A 20481-nucleotide genomic window follows, 5' to 3' on the forward strand; every position below is an offset into this window, starting at 1 on the left:
TAGTTCTTGTGTCTTCCAGTACTTCGCAATAAGTATTCTAGCTGCTGTTGTAGCGTACAAAAAGAAGGTTATATCCATCTTTAACACCCCCTGTCCGACAATGCCCAAGAGAAAGGCCTCTGGTTTCTTAGGGAAAGTATATTTAAATACCTTTTTAAGTTCATTATAGATCATTTCCCAGAATGCCTTAATCTTCGGGCACATCCACCAAAGGTGAAAGGATGTTGACTTTTAATTATCTGTGGCCTCCTTTAGTGGATGGGATGTTTTAATCTTGCCTTTTAAAAAGATGAAGGCGCTTTGGATTTTTCTATGCTTTGTTTTGTGGCAGTTTTAAAATATGTTGCTTACTTGTTGTTGTACGTCGCATTGGCAAACAAAGGTGAATAATAAGTTTGATATAAATAAATAAATAAATAAATAATATTATATTATATGCTTGTTTTGCTTTCTAAATAAATACAGCTTGATTGTTCAAAGTCTTCTGATATTTGGTCTTCTATCTATCTTGATTTTATCTTTCTTTATTAATTTAGCATTGTACTGTGATTGGTTTTTTTTATTGTGCTCCCTTTTTAGGCATTCTTGCTTATTTTTATGGTTTTAAAAAACTTTTTTACTGTTAGCTGCCCAGTAGACATTGTTAATTTGGTTGTATATGGACGATGTAAGTAAATAAAACAAAAACCTTAAATGCTGCTGGGATTTGGGCCACTAAGTGTTTATTGGGGAGAGAGCCTGGAAAGCCTTCAGGATGCAAGGAACGGCATCGATTTCTCAAAGTAGGTTAACTTTCACTGATGCAACCAGGTTTTGGCTGTGTTCCTGGATCTTAGGCAATTTGTGGGCTGGTATCCCAGGACGGACCAATGGAGACTGAGTCCTTCGTTGTCTTATTCCCATTCTGTATATGCAAATACCTGATGCCATGAGCTGTGTCTGCGGGGTGAAGAGAGATCATGTAGCCCAATGATTATACACTGTATCGAGCTAAAGACAGATTTTTGCTTCATGCAACATTTGTCAAGTCCGTTTCTAGTCAAGCCTAGAGACTGAACAGTGTGAAAAACAACAGGACTGTTTTGCTCCAAATCAAAGATGAGAAAAGAGAACCTTTCCTCAATTGATCAGGGATCATATACAATATTTTCCTAATCTTAACCAGTTGACAACTGAATGTAAGCTGAGACACGGGTGGCGCTGTGTTCTAAACCACTTAACCTCTTGGACTTGCCGATCAGAAGGTCAGCGGTTCGAATCCCCATGACGGAGTGAGCTCTGTCCCAACTCCTGCCAACCTAGCAGAAAGCATGCCAGTGCAAGTAGATAAATAGCGGTTTAGTCCTGCTGGCCACATGACCTGGAAAGCTGTCTGTGGACAAACGCTGGCTCCCTCGGCCTGAAAGCGAGATGAGCACTGCAACCCCATTGTCACCTTTGTCTGGACCAAACCGTACAGGGGTCCTTTACCTTTTTTAACCTAAGCTGGAAACTGAAAACACAATAACAGGTGTATCATACTGTGGAGCCCCTTGCCATTGGAGTTGAGTGAGAGACAATAAATTTCCTCTACGTGGGCCTCTCATCTGCCTCAGGCAAGAGATTGGTTTGTGTATGTGTGTTTGTTCTTCTTTTATTCTTTGCCTGCGGTAAACTACCTCACTCTGTCAGTAACTCCTCTTGAGTTGAGTTTGTTTGTGTGCTGGGCTGGATGGGCCAATCCTGACCTCCCTGCCGTCCCTATAGCTGCCTGCCTGACAGCCCCATCACTTGCCCAATTGCCTGTCAGGTACCTGTCTCTTGGCAGCACATAAACGCCAGCGCCTTTGTTGTCTTTGTTTCCGTGACAACTTGCAAGCAGGGAAATGGGATGAAGGACCTAGCCTGCCCTGCTAGAGAGGATGGAGGAGCAGGGAAGGGTTCTACACCCTTCATGTGCTGGGCTTTAGCATCCTTTGCATATAGTAATGTTAGTTCTAATTCCTTCAGTGCACACCAGCAAATCCAAACGTTCCCAAATTTAGAAGCTAGATCTAGTGAGCCTGGAACTCTTTGGGAAGACTCCATCTTGCACACCCACCTTTTGTTATAATGTATAATATTAAAGTAGCCGCGGAACTGGCATCACGTGTCCTGAGAAAAAGAGTTGTGTGCGTGTACGGCTGTCGTTTCTGTGAGTAAATCTGCATGTGTGCATTTCTCTGCATTACTGTATGCTGCATCTACTTGTATCTACCGTATTTTTCGCTCTATAAGATGCACTTCCCCCCCTCCAAAAATCAAGGGGAAATGTGTGCGCGTCTTATAGAGCGAGTGCAGGCTCCATGGCTTCAGCGAAAGCAACGCGAAGCTTCTGGAGTGCAGCGGCAGCTCCCGCTGCGCTCCGGAGGCTTCACGTTGCTTTCGCTGAAGCCTGGAGAGCGGAGGGTCGGTGCTCACCGATCCCTTTTGCTCTCCTGGCTTCACTTCGCTGGAGAGGCGCTGCGCAGAGAGGGAGATAAATTTTTTTTTGGTGTTCTCCCCCTCTAAAACTAGGTGCGTCTTATGGTCAGGTGCGTCCTATAGAGCGAAAAATATGGTACGCTTGTGACCTTGGGCCAGTCATGGTGTCTCAGTCCAGCCTATCTCACTGGGTTGCTGTGAGGCTAAAATGATCAGGGGGAGAATCATATGTGCCCCCCTGAGCTCCTTGGAAGAAAAGTGGGACACGTAATTAAATAATACACATATCTTTACATGCATGGCATTGCTTATACCTATACATATGCCGTAGCCATGCATACTTATTTTCATGCATTTGTGTGCATTTAGAAATGTCTACATGCACATGTGCTTTTCTGCATGTATATTTGTAGGCATGCTGCACAGGCAAGTGCACACACTTTAGATGTGCATTTGTGTGTATTTGTACATGTGTAAAAAAGTAAAAAAGGTAAAGGACCCCTGGACGGTTAAGTCCAGTCAAAGGGTTGCGCAACTCATCTCACTTTCAGGATGAGGGAGCCGGTGTTTGTCCACAGACAGCTTTCTGGGTCATGTGGCCAGCATGACTAAACCGCTTCTGGTGCAATGGAATACCGTGATGGAAACCAGAGCCACAGTGGTACCTATTTATCTACTTGCGCTGGTGTGCTTTCAAATGCTAGGTTGGCAGGAGCTGGGACAGAGCAACAGGAGCTCACCCCATCGCAGGGATTCAAACCGCCGACCTTCTGATGGGCAAGCCCAAGAGGCTCAGTGGTTTAGACCACAGCGCCACCCGTGTCCCTAATGTACATGTGTATGCACATGCCTGCTTTGCTTATATGTTCATGTTGTTGTGCACGGACTTCATTTGTAATATACATGTCAGCACTGTGGAAGAACATTTTCATTGTTGGAATTAATTCAAATACTAATTCATATTTATAGATAGTGTGAGATTTTTAAACAATGTGTGTTCATATAGACTTGTCTGTGTGTTTGCTGTTATTTTATTAGGCACTTTGTTGGGGTTATCTAACCAGCTTTTCAAGAATAAGAGGTACACTGTACTGTTTGTTTTGTAATATTCAGGAATAAGGAGAAGCCTTTTAAGGCTACAATACTAAACACGCTTACCAGTGAGTAATTCACATTGAACAAAGCGGAACTTACTCCTGAGTAAACCAGCCTAGGCTTGCACTATGAAATAAGGACTGCCTCTTTAAATAGCAGGCATTTCAAAGAGCCCTGTGGTTGGCAAATGGCAACACTTCAGTCAAGGAATTCTTCCCCCTCCCTCCCCCCTGAATCTCTAGACTCAAATGTTCCTCCTTCCCACCCCAAAGTCTGTCTGACAGCCCTATCACCTGCCTGTTTACCTGTCAGGTATTTATCTCATGGCAATGGGGAAATGCCAGCAATATATTTCTATGACAACACACAAACAGGGAGTTGGAATGAAGGGCTTAGACTGATCCAGCAAAGTTGAATGCATAGAAATGAGAGGTTGAGAGTGGAAGAAAGCTAAGCCGAGCATCCTTAACTAATTGCTTTCTTAGTACTTGGGGCATATTAATGGTCCTTCGCTCAGATGACAGGTCGGTGGACATGGGCAGAGTCAGGGACAGGATTCTTCAGGGTACCGGCGTTCGAGATTCATCCTGAGCAAAAGAGAGCTTTTGAAATGCTTGTGCTTCTTGAACGCTGGTCTCACACACAAACACCCCCCCCCATCAGACCCCCAAGTGGGAAAAGGCAAATTTGACAGTTTAAAGCCAGATCTTTTACTCAATCGATCAGTGTCTCAAGATGAGTCCCCCCCACCCCTCGGCAATCGATCTTCTCAAAGGAGTAGGGCAGGAAATCTTTAATGGATGTAAGAAACACAGTCTATGGGGTGTGATTGTGTGTGTGTGTGTTCAAAACGACCTGCTGGGATGAGACAGAAGGAGACCCAGAACTGCCCTGTCACCTGGTGTCATTTGCTGGGGCGGGGGAAGAAACGACTTGGAAGCGGCTAAGCTGGAGGGTTAACGCATTAGGAAAGGCTTGTGTCGTGTACAGCAGGGCCAAGAACCAGGCCCTGTTTCTGCAGACTTGGCTCACATCCCTGCTCTGTCCTCCCCGTACTTCCTCCTCCTCCTCTTGGCTAGCCGGTGTCTGGTTTGAGGAGGCTCTCGTGGTCTGTCTGCGCTTGGCTGGGCTCCATCCTTCACTGCTTCTCCTGGATCCCCAGTGGGACGGCTCAGCTCAAAGCCAGCCAAGCATTTGTGCTTTGGCTCTGGAAGATTCTTGCTTGTCATTCCGGTGGGACCCACTGTCTTGGAACAGACAGACAAGGAGGACTGCACCTCCGTCCAAAGGTGCTGGGCAATATTTGGATGAATGATGGATAGATGTGGGAACGGAGCCGGAGAAAAACCCCCCACCAACAGGAGAGAGGCATAGTTGCTGCTGTTGTTCATATCTTCCTCCTGCTCTTTGTTGTTGTTATTGCCTGTTGATCTCACTGGAGGGACCCATTTACTCCGGACGGAAAGCATTCTACATACTTCCTTTGTTCTCCATGTCAGATTTTGCTTTGTTTTGTTACCGTAGTTGGAAAAATACTCTTGCTCTTAAGTTATTTAGGGAACAGTACACTTTTCCTATATACAGTCGTACCTTGGATCCCCAACACCTGCGAGTTGAACGTTTTGGCTCCTGAACGCTGCAAACCCGGTGTTTCGGTTTGCGAACATTTTTTGGAAGCCAAACGTCCAATGTGGCTTCTTCAGCTTCCGATTGCGCGCCTTGGTTGTCGAACATTTTTGGAAGTAGAACGGACTTCTGGAGCGGATTCCGTTTGACAACCAAGGTACGACTGTACAGTAGGCCCGCACATTTAACTTATACACATGCAACTTTACGTGCTTGGCAAAAAAAAAAGGATTTTTTTTTAAAGGGGGCAGGCATCAGTGGGAGGGGGGAGGCTTTGGCAATCCCACCCGCCATTGCACCCAATGTGTTTTAACTACATTCACTTTTAATTTGTTTCCCGCCTTTCTATATTTCTATACAGAAGGCGGTTTACAGCAACAAAATATACAGCACACACCTTATAGTAATCTGCTCCCATACAACAAGTCATAATAAAACATAACTTTAAAGTGGAACGACTTATATAAGATAAAGTAATATTCAATAATCCATTGGAATATAAGAGTACACAAGAAAAATAACTCTCAAAACATCAGCAAACAATAATTAAACAGAAGTTCACTCTTAACAATTACAAAAAGTAACAACTAAACTATGATCAACAAAAGCAACTGCAAGTCACAATGCATAAAACGTCACAATACATACAAAACCATATTAAAAGATCAAATTGAGAAATAAAGACACACAAATTGTACAACAATTTTTGTAAAAATAAATAAATCCCTAAACTCCTCATCTCCCTTCCCAGCTTCCTCTGCTGTTCTTAAAGTCATGGCCTGGGAGCGGCTAATGTGATCTTTGCTTTAGGCAGGATCTCGAGAACATAACACTCCATGTAAGTTGTGGGCTTGCAGTACTGTAGTATAGGGGTAGCCAAAGCATGGTACCTTCCAGATATTGTTGGCATTCCCATCACCCCTATTGTCTATAATGGCCAGGGCTGGGGGGAATTGGAATCCAACAACATATGAAGGGTACCAATTGGCTATCCCATCCTTGGAGACTTTGTTCATTTGGCAAACTTTATATACCACTTGATTGCAGTAAAGCCTCTAACTGGTATACAAGAAGAAAGGGATGCGGGTGGTGCTGTGGTCTACACCACTGAGCCTCTTGGGCTTGTGCATCAGAAGATCAGTGGTTCGAATCCCCAGGATACGGTGAGCTCCCGTTGCTCTGTCCCAGCTCCTGCCAACCTAGCAGTTCGAAAGCACACCAGTGCAAGTAGATGAATAGGTACCACTGTGGTGGGAAGGTAAAGGCATTTCCGTGTGCTCTGGCTTCTGTCACAGTGTTCTGTTGCACCAGAAGTGGTTTAGTCATGCTGGCCACATGACCCAGAAAGCTGTCTGTGGACAAATGCCGGGTCCCTCGGCCTGAAAGTAAGATGCGTGCCGCAAACCCATAGTCGACTTTGACTGGATTTAACAGTCCAGGGGTCCTTTGCATTTACCTTTTTATACAAGAAGATGACCACACAAGAGTTTTCTGGGCCTCAGGAGGCACCTAGGAGAAGGGACAAAAAGCATCAAAACGGGTCAGGCCAAAGGCCCATCAAGTCCACCATCCAGTTCTCACAGTGGCCAGCCAGCTGCCTATAGTAAGCCCACAAGCAAGACAAGAGCCCAAGAGCGTTCTCTCCACTTCTGATTCCCATCAGCTGGTGTTTCTTCAGAAGTTGTGTGTGTGTCATGTAGTGGTTAAGGTACTGGACTGAGGCCTGGGAGACTTTGGTTCCAATCTCCACTCAGCCATGAAGGTCACTGGGTAGGTAAAGGTAGGAAAAGTTGCTGAGCTTTTTTTGGCAAAACTGCAAATGACATTCTTTGGCTATTTTTGTGGGAAACTGGCAAAAACGACACTGCCGACATGGGTTGCCATACGTCTGGATTTTCCCTGACATTTTTGCTGATTTCTGCCCAGACACTGCTGCTGATGGCGGCATTCCAGATACATCAGGGAAATTCCGGGCAGATGGCAACCCTAGAAACAGACTGCTGCACCCTCCGAGTGCTCTCTGCTTGGAGAATTGCAGCCTGTGTTTTTCTTGGAGCAATTATGCCTGGTGTTCCAAAGTCAGGTGTGGTGTGTTAACTGTCTTGTTCCATGCCATTAAGAACATCAGAAAAGCCCTGCATCATCCTGTTCTCACAGTGGCTAACCAGATGCCAGCGGGAAACCTGTGCCAGGACTTTATCCCTTCCCATTCATCCCCACTCCCCATATTTCCGACTTTGATGCTTTCTTCCCCCTTCTAGATGACGCCACTCGCCGTCCTTTCCCTAAACCTCACACCGCAGCAGTGGGAACCTTTGATTGCATGCCGAGGCCTCAGGACCCACAGTTCCCTTAGATAATAAACACACGGACACAAATATTTGGAGTTAATGGGATAAAATAGGCCACAACTTTATTGGTTACAGATGTGAGCGGTTTGGCTTAGGCATTGGGTGAAACCGGACTATATCACCACTCCTGCCCATCTGCAGGGAGTCCCACTAAGGGTAAACCACCAGTAGGGGGAGCCTTATAACATATGTCAAATAGGGGCATCCCACGGGGTCCCCAATGGGGTAATAATAATAATAATAATAATAATAATAATAATAATAATAATTTATTATTTATACCCCGTCCCTCTGGCTGGGCTTCCCCAGCCACTCTCGGCGGCTTCCAACAAAATATTAAAAAACAGTAATGCATCAAACATTAGAAGCTTCCCTAAACAGGGCTGCCTTCAGATGTCTTCTAAAAGTCTGGTAGTTGTTGTTCTCTTTGACATCTGGTGGGAGGGCGTTCCACAGGGCGGGTGCCACCACCAAGAAGGCCCTCTGCCTGGTTCCCTGTAACTTGGCTTCTCGCAGTGAGGGAACCGCCAGAAGGCCCTCGGAGCTAGACCTCAGTGTCCGGGTAGAACGATGGGGGTGGAGACGCTCCTTCAGATATAGAATGGCCCTAGCCCACGCCCAGGCTTCAGACAAGATCCACACCCCCGGATCCCTTTAACAGGATACCCTTAACGAGGAGGGGCAGGCGGAGGCTACAGCCACCCCTCCATCCAAGCAAAGGCTTACCCAATGCCTAACCTTACAGAGTTGTGACAATTGCTACAAGGTAGGTGAAAACCCAATGGCTTGTGCCAATCTGCCAAGTAGAAAAAATTCCTACCTGGCCCCAACAATATGGCAGCCGACATTAGCCCATAGCAAGGCCGCTGTCAGAGCAACACATAAGAAGAGGGCGGGTGGGCTGGGAGATCCTGCGAGGAGGTGAAAGGAGGATGTCCCCTGGCCATGCCGCCGTTTAAACGGCCAGCGGCCATGTCCCTGGCTGTGCCGATTGGTCAGCCACGGGGCATGACGTGGCCGGGAGTCCCTATGATGCAAGCGGCATCGCTCCGCCCTCCAGCTGGGTTACTGGAAGGTCCTGGGTCCCCTGCCACAATACCATCCACCGGGGAAGCTGAGCGGGCTTAACGGAAAGCCACTTTGGGTGTGGGCTAACCCTAGATACATCCTACTGGGGAGGGCTGAAAATCCAGGTGTGCAGCGAGCAGAGTTAACATCTGTGTCAATCACAGGACGAGGACCTGCTAATCAGCAGCGGTGATTCAGGGCCATGCTGCACCGCCAGCTCCTAGGGGATAAGATGGCACTAAGAGGCAGCACTTCTGCATTAAAATTCATCAGCCTGTTAAATATTTAACACTCTCCCCCCTGTTCTATCCAAGCTCTATTCCCATGAAAGTGGACTCCACTTACCTTCCATATCTGGGAATGAAATGCTGTAATCTTACTTCCCATCGCAGGCATTTAAACCCCTCTTCCTTTCCCAGAAGGAAGGATTAAACCCAGAAGTTCTGCAGAATATGCAGTTGGGCAAATCTCCAGGACCGGATGGCCTAACCTCAAAATATTATAGATCTTTGAAGGATTGGATAATTCAACCACTAAAGGAGGTCTGTAATGAAATTTTTTTTTTATAAGATATTTATTGAAGTTTTACAAAAACATAAGTTTACAAAATGAAAAAAGGTCATATAAAAAGAAAAAGATACAAAAAAAAAGAACATAGAAAAATACATGAAAAAGAAAAAAGAAGAATAAAAATACAAAATGCAAAAGACTTTGAACTTTGTAACTTTGAACTCATTAGCTTATTTCCTTGGCTTCCTCACACCTCCCCTTTTTGTATTCCCATTTAAATAATCAAATCAGCAAATCCTTACCCTCTTTCATTCATCTTAACTCTGTATCTTAACATATTATAACTCTATATTTTCATCCATTATCAATTCATTTTTGCATATTCTTATTAACTTTGTTGCTAATGCCACTTATTTTCAATCCAACATCATTTTAACATTCATTAATTTTACAGTATTTCTGAAGATAGTCTTTAAATTTCTTCCAGTCTTCTTCCACCAACTCTTCTCCCAGGTCTCGGATTCTGCCAGTCATTTCCGCCAATTCCATATAGTCCGTCACCTTCATCTGCCACTCTTCCAGGGTGGGTAGATCTTGTGTCTTCCAATAATTTGCAATAAGAAAATTTACGGCATGTAATGCCTTAAGAGAGAATATTATGAAAATGATATACAGGTGGTACATGACACCAGTCAAGCTTGCAAAAATCTATCATTTGCCCGATAATAAATGTTAGAAATGTAAAGAAAATGAAGGTACATTCTTTCACCTTTGGTGGACGTGCCCAAGGATTAGGGCTTTCTGGGAGATGATATATAATGAAATGAAAAAGGTATTTAAATATACCTTTCTGAAGAAACCAGAGGCCTTTCTCCTGGGCATAGTCGGCCAATTGGTGCCAAAGAAGGATAGAACTTTCTTTATGTATGCTACAGCAGCAGCAAGAATACTCATTGCAAAGTATTGGAAGACACAAGATCTACCCACCCTGGAAGAGTGGCAGATGAAGGTGATGGACTATATGGAACTGGCGGAAATGACTGGCAGAATCCGAGACCAGGGAGAAGAGTTGGTGGAAGAAGATTGGAAGAAATTTAAATACTATTTGCGGAAATATTGTAAAATTAATGAATGCTAAAATGATGTTGGATTGAAATTAAGTGGCATTAGTAAAAAGGCTAACAAGAATATGTAAAAATGGATTGACAATGGATGAAAATATATAGTTATAATATGTTAAGATATAGAGTTAAGATAAATGAAAGAGGGTAAGGATTTGCTGAACTGACTATGTGAACGGGAATACAAAAAAGGGAGGTGTGAGGAGGTCATGGAAACAAGCAAATGAGCTTAAAGATATGGAGAAAAAAGGATTTGTTTTTAATTTTTTTTTACTTAATTTTTTCTTTTGTTTTTGTATTTTGTATTTTCTTTTTTTCCCCTATGCATTTTTTGTATTTTTTCTTTGTATTTTTCTTCTTTTTTTCCTCTTGTTTTCTTTTTACTTTGTAAATTCCTGCTTTTTGTAAAACTCTAATAAATTTTTTATAAAAAATTTTTTTTTAAAAAAACCAGAAGTTCTGGCTCCCAGCCGGTCTGTTTTAACTGCTTCTCCCTTTCTCTGTGACCTCACTGTCTCTGCGCATAGCCATCAATTCTCTAATGGAGCTGTGATGCTGATAACTCCTGCCAGCTAAGCAGGACCAGAACCTAGGGTGATGCCTAGAAAAAGGTTTTGTTTTGGTTCCTAACTCTGTTTGCTGAAGGCATAATGCGTAGAGGAGGGCTTTCAGAGGAAGAAGGGTTTTTCTCACCTGTCAACGTCACTGTTAGGCCACTAAGTAAAATTATTTGATTGGGTCAGGGAATACACAAAAGCTGCAAGAGGTCCGGATCTGTGCCACAGCGGCCTGCACACTCTGCTCATGGCAGCCCAGAAGAAAACATGTGGAACCGAGTCTGCAGTTTGCTCCAAGAAAAGCTAAATTCCTGACCTGCCCAGTACAGTATAGCTGGTACAAACATGTGAAATAGTAGCAACAAAGGCAGCCAGTGCCAAATCAAAGACTGCACCTTTTGTGCAGGTGAGGAACACCTATTAGCAACATTGGCCCCTCCAGTGGTCATTTCAAGGGTGCATTCATGATTATTTGTGCTCATGATTATATTGGGGTGGTCATACAGAGCCTAGGACTTGCCGATCAGAAGGTCGGCGGTTCTAATCCCCGCAACAGGGTGAGCTCCCGTTGCTCGGTCCCTGCTCCTGCCAACCTAGCAGTTTGAAAGCACGTCAAAGTGCAAGTAGATAAATAGGTACCGCTCCGGCGGGAAGGTAAAGGGCGTTTCCGTGCACTGTTCTGGTTCGCCAGAAGCGGCATGGTCATGCTGGCCACATGACCCGGAAGCTGAACGCCAGCTCCCTCGGCCAATAAAGCGAGATGAGTGCTGTAACCCCAGAGTCGTCCGCGACTGGACCTAATGGTCAGGGGTCCCTTTACCTTTATGTCAGGCTTCAGGGAATAGGCTTTCTCCCCCCTTTGGCAGTAGATAAGCAGAACAAAGGAAAAGGAGTCTTCTTACCAGTTAGAAACTTTAATGATCACAGCAAGAGAACAAAGAATCCATTTCCTAGGAATGACAGTGCTCCCAATTAAGGATTCCACCCACTTCCTCCCAAGTCACCCTCATCACTACCGCGTCTTGTAACCTGAACCCGTAACCACTGTGCTCTCTTCTTGACACCTTATCTGCTCTTCTTGACCTTGGGGAGAGTGGATGAATGCTTTCCACAGACAGTGAATCCATTAACTCTCTCTCCCCCAGTGCTTCTTCTCCTGGCTGTTCCCCATCCAGTATTTCCCAGCTTCTGCCTTCTGAACTATGTCCCTCTGCAAACCACTGTTCCACATCTATACTGTCCTCCTGCTCCTGGGAAGAGTCAGGATCCGGATCAGGATCAGGGGGAGGGGGAGGCTCTCGCCATTCCTCCTCAGTGCCGCTCTCCTGACAATAGATATTTATTCACCCCTTCTTCCCTGGCGGAGCGAGGAGCACTATTTTGTGGTTTGCCTCCACTGCCGAATTGTCTTGGGCTAGCCCTACCCTATAGTCCAGGCAAGGGCAAACACGGCCCTCCAGATGTTTTGGAACTACAACTCCCATCATTCCTAGCTAACAGGACCAGTGGTCAGGGATGATGGGAGTTGTAGTTGCAAAACATCTAGAGGGCCGAGTTTGCCTGTGCCTGCTATTGTCAGGTGCTGGACTCCAACTCCCATCAGCCCCTGCGATCATGGCCGAGGGGTCAGGGGTGATGGGAGTTGTAGTCCAGCAACATGGGGAGGACTACAGGTTCTCCACCCCCACCCCCACCCCTGCTTTGCAGTCTTGCCACTTGCGCCAGGGTTGCCATATTTCAAAAAGTAAAAGCTAGGACACCCCAAATGTTGGTTTAGGAAGACCCCAAAATTGTATGTATGTGTATGTATGGACACGGATACTTCTCAGCACAGTCCCTGACACACTGCATGTACCGTAACTTCCTGCTGAAATCCTGTAACTTTTCATACCACAAATGTTCAGGATGTGTGTGTGTATGTCCCTCTTTTGTTACACAATAGCACAAGAGTGTCCCTCCAGACTTCATTGATAACATTGGGAAGGAAGCATTGCAGAACAATTAACAAAGCAGAATTATGTGTGGACGTTCCAGTATAAATCTACCATAAATGCACCAGGGTGGCATTGATGACATGTTGCAGAATATGCCTACAAAAAACCCCCTTAAAAAGTCAGGTCATGGTCTGATGTGTCAAGCACACCAGTAATTCCCATCCTTTGGAAACAAAACAAAACCAACAACAACAACAACGCACCAGCCTTGGGGCATCAGTGTGGTTTTTTTAAAAATTAAATATTAAAGTCTCCCAATCCACCTCCAGGTCGAAGCAAATTTATCCCAATTTGCATGGGGCTGGGAGGCACGCGGCTGAGTCAACAGCGCACAAGGAGATTGGGCTGATTAATTATGAATTAGGACAAATTGGCGGCCTGCTACTCACTAATCTATGTAAATAAGGACGATAATACCGTGAGTGCCTGAGCAAACAGGAGCTTGCTAAGGAGAGCCAGGCAGGCCATCTCCCTGCAGTGGTGGGTCAGGGGAGACTTTGTGGTGCCATAAATTTTTATGGGGGTGTCGGAATGAAATTTGCATGGGCAATGAGATGCTGCCTATCTGGTGAGCTGCCCCGTTGAAATGGATGCTGGATGCATCAATGGGTCAACTAACACAAAAAGGTGGGGGGAATGAATTGCTGTAGGCAGAGGGGAGCGACTGATAAATGGATAAACAGGGAGGGTGTCCCTCTTGTCTGCCTGCCTGCCTGCCTGTTTACATATCTGTCTCGGTATGAGATTGACAAGGATGGTCTTTTATTAATGCAAGCAGCTAGGGTCCTGGGATACTTAACTCTTTGCGTGTGTTTGTCCAGTTCTTGAAATATTGGGATGGGCAGGGGGAGCCCCATACCCTCCAACACTTCTCCAATGAAAACAGAAACGTCTCACCAACATTTCTCCCATGAAAATGGGGACGTCCGATTCCATACCCTCCAACATTTCTCCCATGAAAATAGGGACACCCTAAGGGAAAGTGGGACATTCCGAGTTCAAATCAGAAAATGGGATGGCTTCTGTAAATCCGGGATTGGCCCTGAAAAATAGGGACACTTGGAGGGTCAGGAGCCCTCAATTCGTTCCCTAAGCCCTGCCATATCATGCCTGCTCACTTGCAGCTTTCTGAAATCAGTACCGACGAAAGGCAATAGTGGATTGTGCCCCAGCGCTCATTTAATGTGAGCACCGGGCATGACAATGTAAGATGCCTTATTCTTCTAAAGAGATACAGTGGTACCTCAGGTTAAGTATTTAATTCGTTCCAGAGGTCCGTACTTAACCTGAAACTGTTCTTAACCTGAAGCACCACTTTAGCTAATGGGGCCTCCTGCTGCCGCTGCGCCACCAGAGCACGATTTCTGTTCTCATCCTGAAGCAAAGTTCTTAACCTGAACCACTATTTCTGGGTTAGCGGAGTGTGTAACCTGAAGCGTATGTAACCTGAGGTACCACTGTATATTTCAGTAGCAGGTCTGTTTCCTGAACAGGGACCAACATTACAACTACTTTAAAAAGAAACGTGCAGAGAGAAGCAATGGGTTTTTTTAGGCCGTAAGAGGAAAACTCTACCATTTGCAGATGGGCAAATCCTTTATCAACATCCACCAAAGTGTTAACATGTGAAGTGGCTCTCAGATAACCAGACCTGGGGCCTTCCCAATAAACAAATTTAGCACACGAGTTCTGTACACTACATTGGTACCTCGGGTTAAGAACTTAATTCGTTCTGGAGGTCCGTTCTTAACCTGAAACTGTTCTTAACCTGAAGCACCACTTTAGCTGATGGGGCCTCCTGCTGCTACCGCGCTGCTGGAGCACGATTTCTGTTCTCATCCTGAAGCAAAGTTCTTAACCCGATGTACTATTTCTGGGTTAGCGGAGTCTGTAACCTGAAGCGTATGTAACCCAAGGTACCACTGTACACTGATAAGTATATTCTGTGTTGCAAACAGAATAATGCAGTAGGCAGAACCAATATGGGTGGTCTTCCTTCCTGCCTTTGCCGCTGGGAATCTCATTCTGAGCTGAACTTTATATTAAGAGTTTGGTTTGATGATGTCCATGTATTAAGACTTTTTGAAATGGATGGATGGACTGGCCCACCATAAAGTGGCGCAGACATTCGTTGTGCAAATGTGGGAACATTCCTGGTACCCAAACATTTATCATATGCATCTTTGTTCCTCCCACCACCAATTTTCTTTGGTTACTTGGTGGGGAAGAAACTCTTATTTTTACTTGTTGTGACATTCCTAGACAGGAAGCAAAAAAAGGTAAAAGGTAAAGGACCCCTGGATGGTTACGTCCAGTCAAAGGCGACTATGGGGTTGTGGCGCTCAACTCGCTTTCAGGCCGAGGGAGCCGGTTTTTGTCCACAGACAGCTTTCCAGGTTATGCGGCCAGTATGACTAAACTGCTTCTGGTGCAATGGAACACCGTGACAGAAGTCAGAGCGCACGGAGACGCTGTTTACCTTCCTGCCACAGTGGTACCAATTTATCTACTTGCACTGGTGTGCTTTCGAACTGCTAGGTTGGCAGAGCAACGGGAGCTCACCCCATCACAGGGATTCGAACCGCCCACCTTCTGATCGGCAAGCCCAAGAGGCTCAGTGGTTTAGGCCACAGCGCCACCCGCATCTCTTAGACAGAAAATACTTCTGAGTGGGAATTGACATCCACTGCTAGTGGCAATCAATGAAACTCCAATCACTTGCGGCTTTCCGGGCACAGTACACACCATAGAAATTGTGCACCAATAGTAATTGAATAATGGGATTTGAGAGATGGAAGGGTCTGGTGGTCATCTAGTCTAACCCTCTCCAGAGTCTAGGAATCTTTGCAGCTACAGGGTCGCTGACAGATAGACATAACAGAAACTCCCTGTTAAGATTTGTCTCAGTGTGCAACTGAAATCTGCTTCCAGTATCACCCATTAGTTCAAGAACATAATAATAGATCAGGCCCATGGCCCATCCAATCCACTATTCTGTTGTCACAGTGGCCAACCAGATGGCTTATAGGAAACCTGCAAGCAGGACCCCTTGTGCGCTCTCTGGAGTAACAGAAGGCAAGTCTTCTCCATCTTTTCTCCATGGCCTTTCAGATATTTGAAGACAACGATTGTACCTCTTTGTGCATGAGGATCCGCACAGGGGCCTCGTGCGAATTCCTGTATGTGACTGCCTTTCGTGTAGGAAGTTCTTAATGTCTCAAAGTGCTTCCTCTATCCCCGAATCCAACGACATTCTTCCTTTGTGTGTTGCACCTGTGAAGGTAGAGATCTTTGTACAAAGAGTTCCACTCCCTAGTTAGGAGTTTTGTCTGTGCTTTTAGGATGATGTAGATAGATGCTGCCACCTGGTGTTTTAAAGCATTTCCTAAGAGTAGGAACTTGAACTCACTTTAATTTGAAGCAACGCAAAATAAATATAAAACCACAGAAAGGTTACTGGGGCACTGTTGCTATTTCCCTGTATTCAAGTGAGCTTGCAACTTGGGAGACTACTGCAGAACTTGGAAGACTACTTTTGAGTCTGCTCTCTGGCTTATTTAAGCAAAATCAGATCTTTTGGTCTTGACTTGGAACCCTTGTAGAATTCAAGCGAGCAATATATTTATCGCAATATTCAAACCAGATCAAGGGATGTTAAAAAAACAAAACATTGAGTCAGCTGTAAATAAAAGTTGCTTCCCCAACTTCTATGGTTTAAATGCAACAGATAACAGGGTCACTTATATATCAAAATTAATAATTCCAGGCCTTTATGTTAGCCTGACTGAACGTTTCCCCCTCAGCTTTTGTCAAGAGCAGATATTTAAACATCCACAGAAACAGCAGACATTGCTGGTGTTCTTTGAATGTGCCGGACACTGCAGAACATATCCTATTCTACTGTCCATTGTACAACCAGCTATGCTATCTCCTTATTTGGGTAGTCTAAAATCACGGCACAATGAACATGTCAGATTCTATCTGTGTGACATTAACCTGGAAGTAACTGCAAGGGTGGCTGAGTTTTTTATCAACAGTATCAATTAGAGTGGTGAATGGCACTATTTAGCAGGAAGAAATCCCAATGAAAATCCTCGTCATTATATACAGTGGTACCTCGGGTTAAGAACTTAATTCATTCCAGAGGTCTGTTCTTAACCTGAAACTGTTCTTAATATGAGGTACCACTTTAGTTAATGGGGCCTCCCACTGCTGCCATGCCGCCACCACACGATTTCTGTTCTTAACCTGAGGTACTATTTCTGGGTTAGCAGAGTCTGTAACCTGAAGCGTTTGTAACCTGAAGCATCTGTAACCCGAGGTACCACTGTATTTTACATGGCTATTTATTTGTATATATTTTAAATTTTTATATATGGATGTTTTGTGATGTTTTAGTCCTGGGTGTGAGATGAGTGCTTAATTAAATAACTGGCATGGCTTAAAATCAGAGATGGGAAACTGAATCCTCTTGGAGGATCAGATCCAGGACTCCTCCCCCATGGGCGACCGATAGCTGAGTGGGGCTGCTTTGAACCCATGGTTTGAAAAAGAAGAATCAGAAGTGCCGTCTAAATGTTGTCCTTTGCTACCCTGGCTTGCATTCAAGAGTTGCAATGATTCTTCCTGCAATTCAAGCAGCAGCTACAGAGGGCATCTCTTCATTCCTGATTCTTCTTTTACAGATTTTGAATCTGAAAAGTTCATGAGTTTACCTGTCTCGCACCTGCTGCCACATGACCTGGTAACACAGGGCACTTGAGTGGCAGTCAAATGTAGTCTAAAAGCTTGCATCATGGTTTCGTTGTGGCGTGTTTTCCCTTTCTCCTAGGCAACTTTCATACCCTCCAACATTTCTGCCTTTTTTGTTTGCGTCTCACCATGTCTGGTGCACATATAGTTATGTATTTTTTGAACTTTCAATAAACATTTTAAAAAACCAACCTAGTGGAATGCAATAAATAAATAAACAAGTTATTCCTGTTGACTGATTCAGATTGACCTCTTTGCTAAAAACCTGGATCTGGATGGGAATCAAGTATCTTATATAAGGTAAGAGACATGCAAAAGAGGATCATTGGAATGAAGCTTACCTGTTAAATGCTTGTGGTTTACACCCACAGTAAAGTACTTGCTTTCTGTTTCTGTGGTCCTCAATCATCTTATCAATCAACACATAATTACAGATTTCACCATCTATCAGACGCAGGTCTCTATAATTTCCGATCCACTGTAGATATATCAACAATCATTAGCTGTTGCTAGCTAATCCTTCAAGTGTTTTTCGGCTTGAAGGTACCTTCCAGCACAGAGGCTTGGTCTGCTGGTTGGTTCTGCCAGTTTTGGATATATGATGCATCTTAACAGTAAAGGTAAAGGTAAAGGATCCCTGGGTGGTTAAGTCCAGTCAAAGGCGAGATGGGGTTGCGGCGCTCATCTCGCTTTCAGGCCGATGGAGCTGGCGTTTGTCTACACACAGCTTTCCGGGTCATGTGGCCAGCAGGACTAAACCGCTTCTGGCACAACAGAACACTATGAGAAAAGCCAGAGCGCACGGAAATGCCATTTACCTTCCCGCCACAGCTGTACCTATTTATCTACTTGTGGCGTGCTTTCGAACGGCTAGGTTGGCAGGAGCTGGGACAGAGCAACAGGAGATTCGAACCACGGGGATTCAAACCGCCGACCTTCTGATCGGCAAGCCCAAGAGGCTCAGTGGTTTAGACCACAGCGCCACCCACATTGTGAAGCATCTTAACAGTACTGAGCATTAAATGGATCTGGCATAACTGGACAACTCTTAGCTGTCAGGCGAGGGTCAAGTATATGCAGGAACGCTAGTGGCAGGGGGGACTTCCAATGCTTAGAGAAAGGATTGCTGGAAAGGCACCCAGACAAAACCCCTCTTTGTTCAGACGCAGTATGCCTCTGAAGCTCCAACTCTGTGCATGCTTGCTTGAGTTCCAGAGAATGTAGTAGGTTTTTACTTCTGAGTTACGAGAGCATCAGATGCAGGCAAGCAGCAACAGCAGACGATGGTTTGGAAACTTTCTGAGGCCATCAGGACTGGGTGGGTTTTGGCCTGATCCAGGAAGGCAGTTCTGATGTCCTTAAAGCTTTACCACAAGGCTCAGAAGTATTAGCTTTCCATTTCTCCCATGCAATCAAAAGGAGTTATGGAGGCTTTTGACTTTGAGCAGGCTCTGAAAAAGGACACTGCCCAATTATTTATGCCCTGGGGGACTGAAGCACTCACGCCCCAGTTGTGTGGTGTTGTTGTTTAGTCATTTAGTCGTGTCCGACTCTTCGTGACCCCATGGACCAGAGCACGCCAGGCACTCTGTGATGGCCTGGGAGTCCGATTCAGAGGCCGAACCAGAGGAACCCCAGCCTGCACAGGAGTCCCCGCCTCCAGGGCCGGCTGAGCTGGGGCAGGGCCTTGGATCTGAAGCGCCTGCACCTGTGCCGGATCCTCAGGAGCAGGCACCAGGTGAATCCACTCTGGCTCCGGAGGTGATTGAGGACACAGTGACTACAGGTGCGCCTCTCCCAGCCCTGTCAGGGGAAGGTGAGTCTCCCCCTGGGTCCAGTAACCCCTCGGCCTCTCCTGAGCTGCAGAGGCTCAGGGGAGAGAGGCGGAGGGAACTGGTTTCTCCCAGGAGGAGTGCTCACCTTAAGACCAGGAGAGGCGGGTCTCCTGGGGGCCAGGAGCGCCCCTGGCCTCAGAGAAGATAAAGGCGAGTCAGCCGTTGAAGAGCTGTTTCGGCCAGCACCCAAACCTGTACCTCCAGAGTTCCCGTCCTTGCCCGGCTCCTCGCTTCAGACCCCGCTCCGCCCTTGGAGGACAGTCTGCAGACCCTCGACCCAGGACCCTGACCTCGCCTCTTGGTAACCTCCCCCCCGGGACTAGCACACTGTCTTCCACTGCCTCCTGCAGTTTGGTCAAACTCATGCTGGTAGCTTCGAGAACACTGTCCAACCATCTCGTCCTCTGTCGTCCCCTTCTCCTTGTGCCCTCCATCTTTCCCAACATTAGGGTCTTTTCCAGGGAGTCTTCTCTTCTCATGAGGTGGCCAAAGTATTGGAGCCTCAGCTTCAGGATCTGTCCTTCCAGTGAGCACTCAGGGCTGATTTCCTTCAGAATGGATAGGTTTGATCTTCTTGCAGTCCATGGGACTCTCAAGAGTCTCCTCCAGCACCATAATTCAAAAGCATCCATTCTTCAGCGATCAGCCTTCTTTATGGTCCAGCTCTCACTTCCATACATCACTACTGGGAAAACCATGGCTTTAACTATACGGGCCAGTTGTGTGTCCCAGAAGAAACAATGGTAGTTTAAAAATCAGGGTAGCATTGGTTGAGTGCCAGGTACAGAGCAGTACATTTTAAAGTCCGAACTTGAAAATGGAAAGCGTAATGCTGGTGGTCAACAAAAGAGGTTTAAAGACTCCCCTGCGGATATGTGTTCACAGAGCGGTGTGCCTCTCCATAGCTAGATAGCTCCCTCCGCTCCACTCATCAGGAAGAGTCCTGATGATCCCTCAGTCCAAAGGCAACCATATCGCGGATCAGATTTCATAGCTGCTGTGGGCCAAAAAATTGAATGTAACCTTTGAACGCACATCTGTGCCAGTTTGCAGGAGCCCATGCCTCCATTGTGTGTTCCTACATGCTGTGTGTGTGTGTGTTTTGTAATACATGTTAGCTTTCTCCCAAC

General features: G+C 45.7%; 2 long non-coding RNA genes across 2 annotated transcripts in view; one reads left to right on the forward strand and one right to left on the reverse strand.

Annotated features, from left to right (window-relative positions):
* Positions 1-20481, forward strand: part of LOC310755762 — a 1619227-nt gene that overhangs the window by 105276 nt on the left and 1493470 nt on the right. The gene's annotated exons all lie outside the window — the stretch shown is intronic.
* LOC310755780 lies at positions 772-9028 on the reverse strand. Its single transcript, XR_014544539.1, has 3 exons — positions 8928-9028; positions 6620-6672; positions 772-939 (listed from the first exon to the last, which is right to left on the reverse strand). It is a non-coding gene; the product is annotated as an uncharacterized lncRNA (long non-coding RNA).

This window comes from Podarcis filfolensis, assembly GCF_964270895.1.
Source record: "Podarcis filfolensis genome assembly, chromosome: 2".
Lineage (NCBI taxonomy): Eukaryota > Metazoa > Chordata > Lepidosauria > Squamata > Lacertidae > Podarcis > Podarcis filfolensis.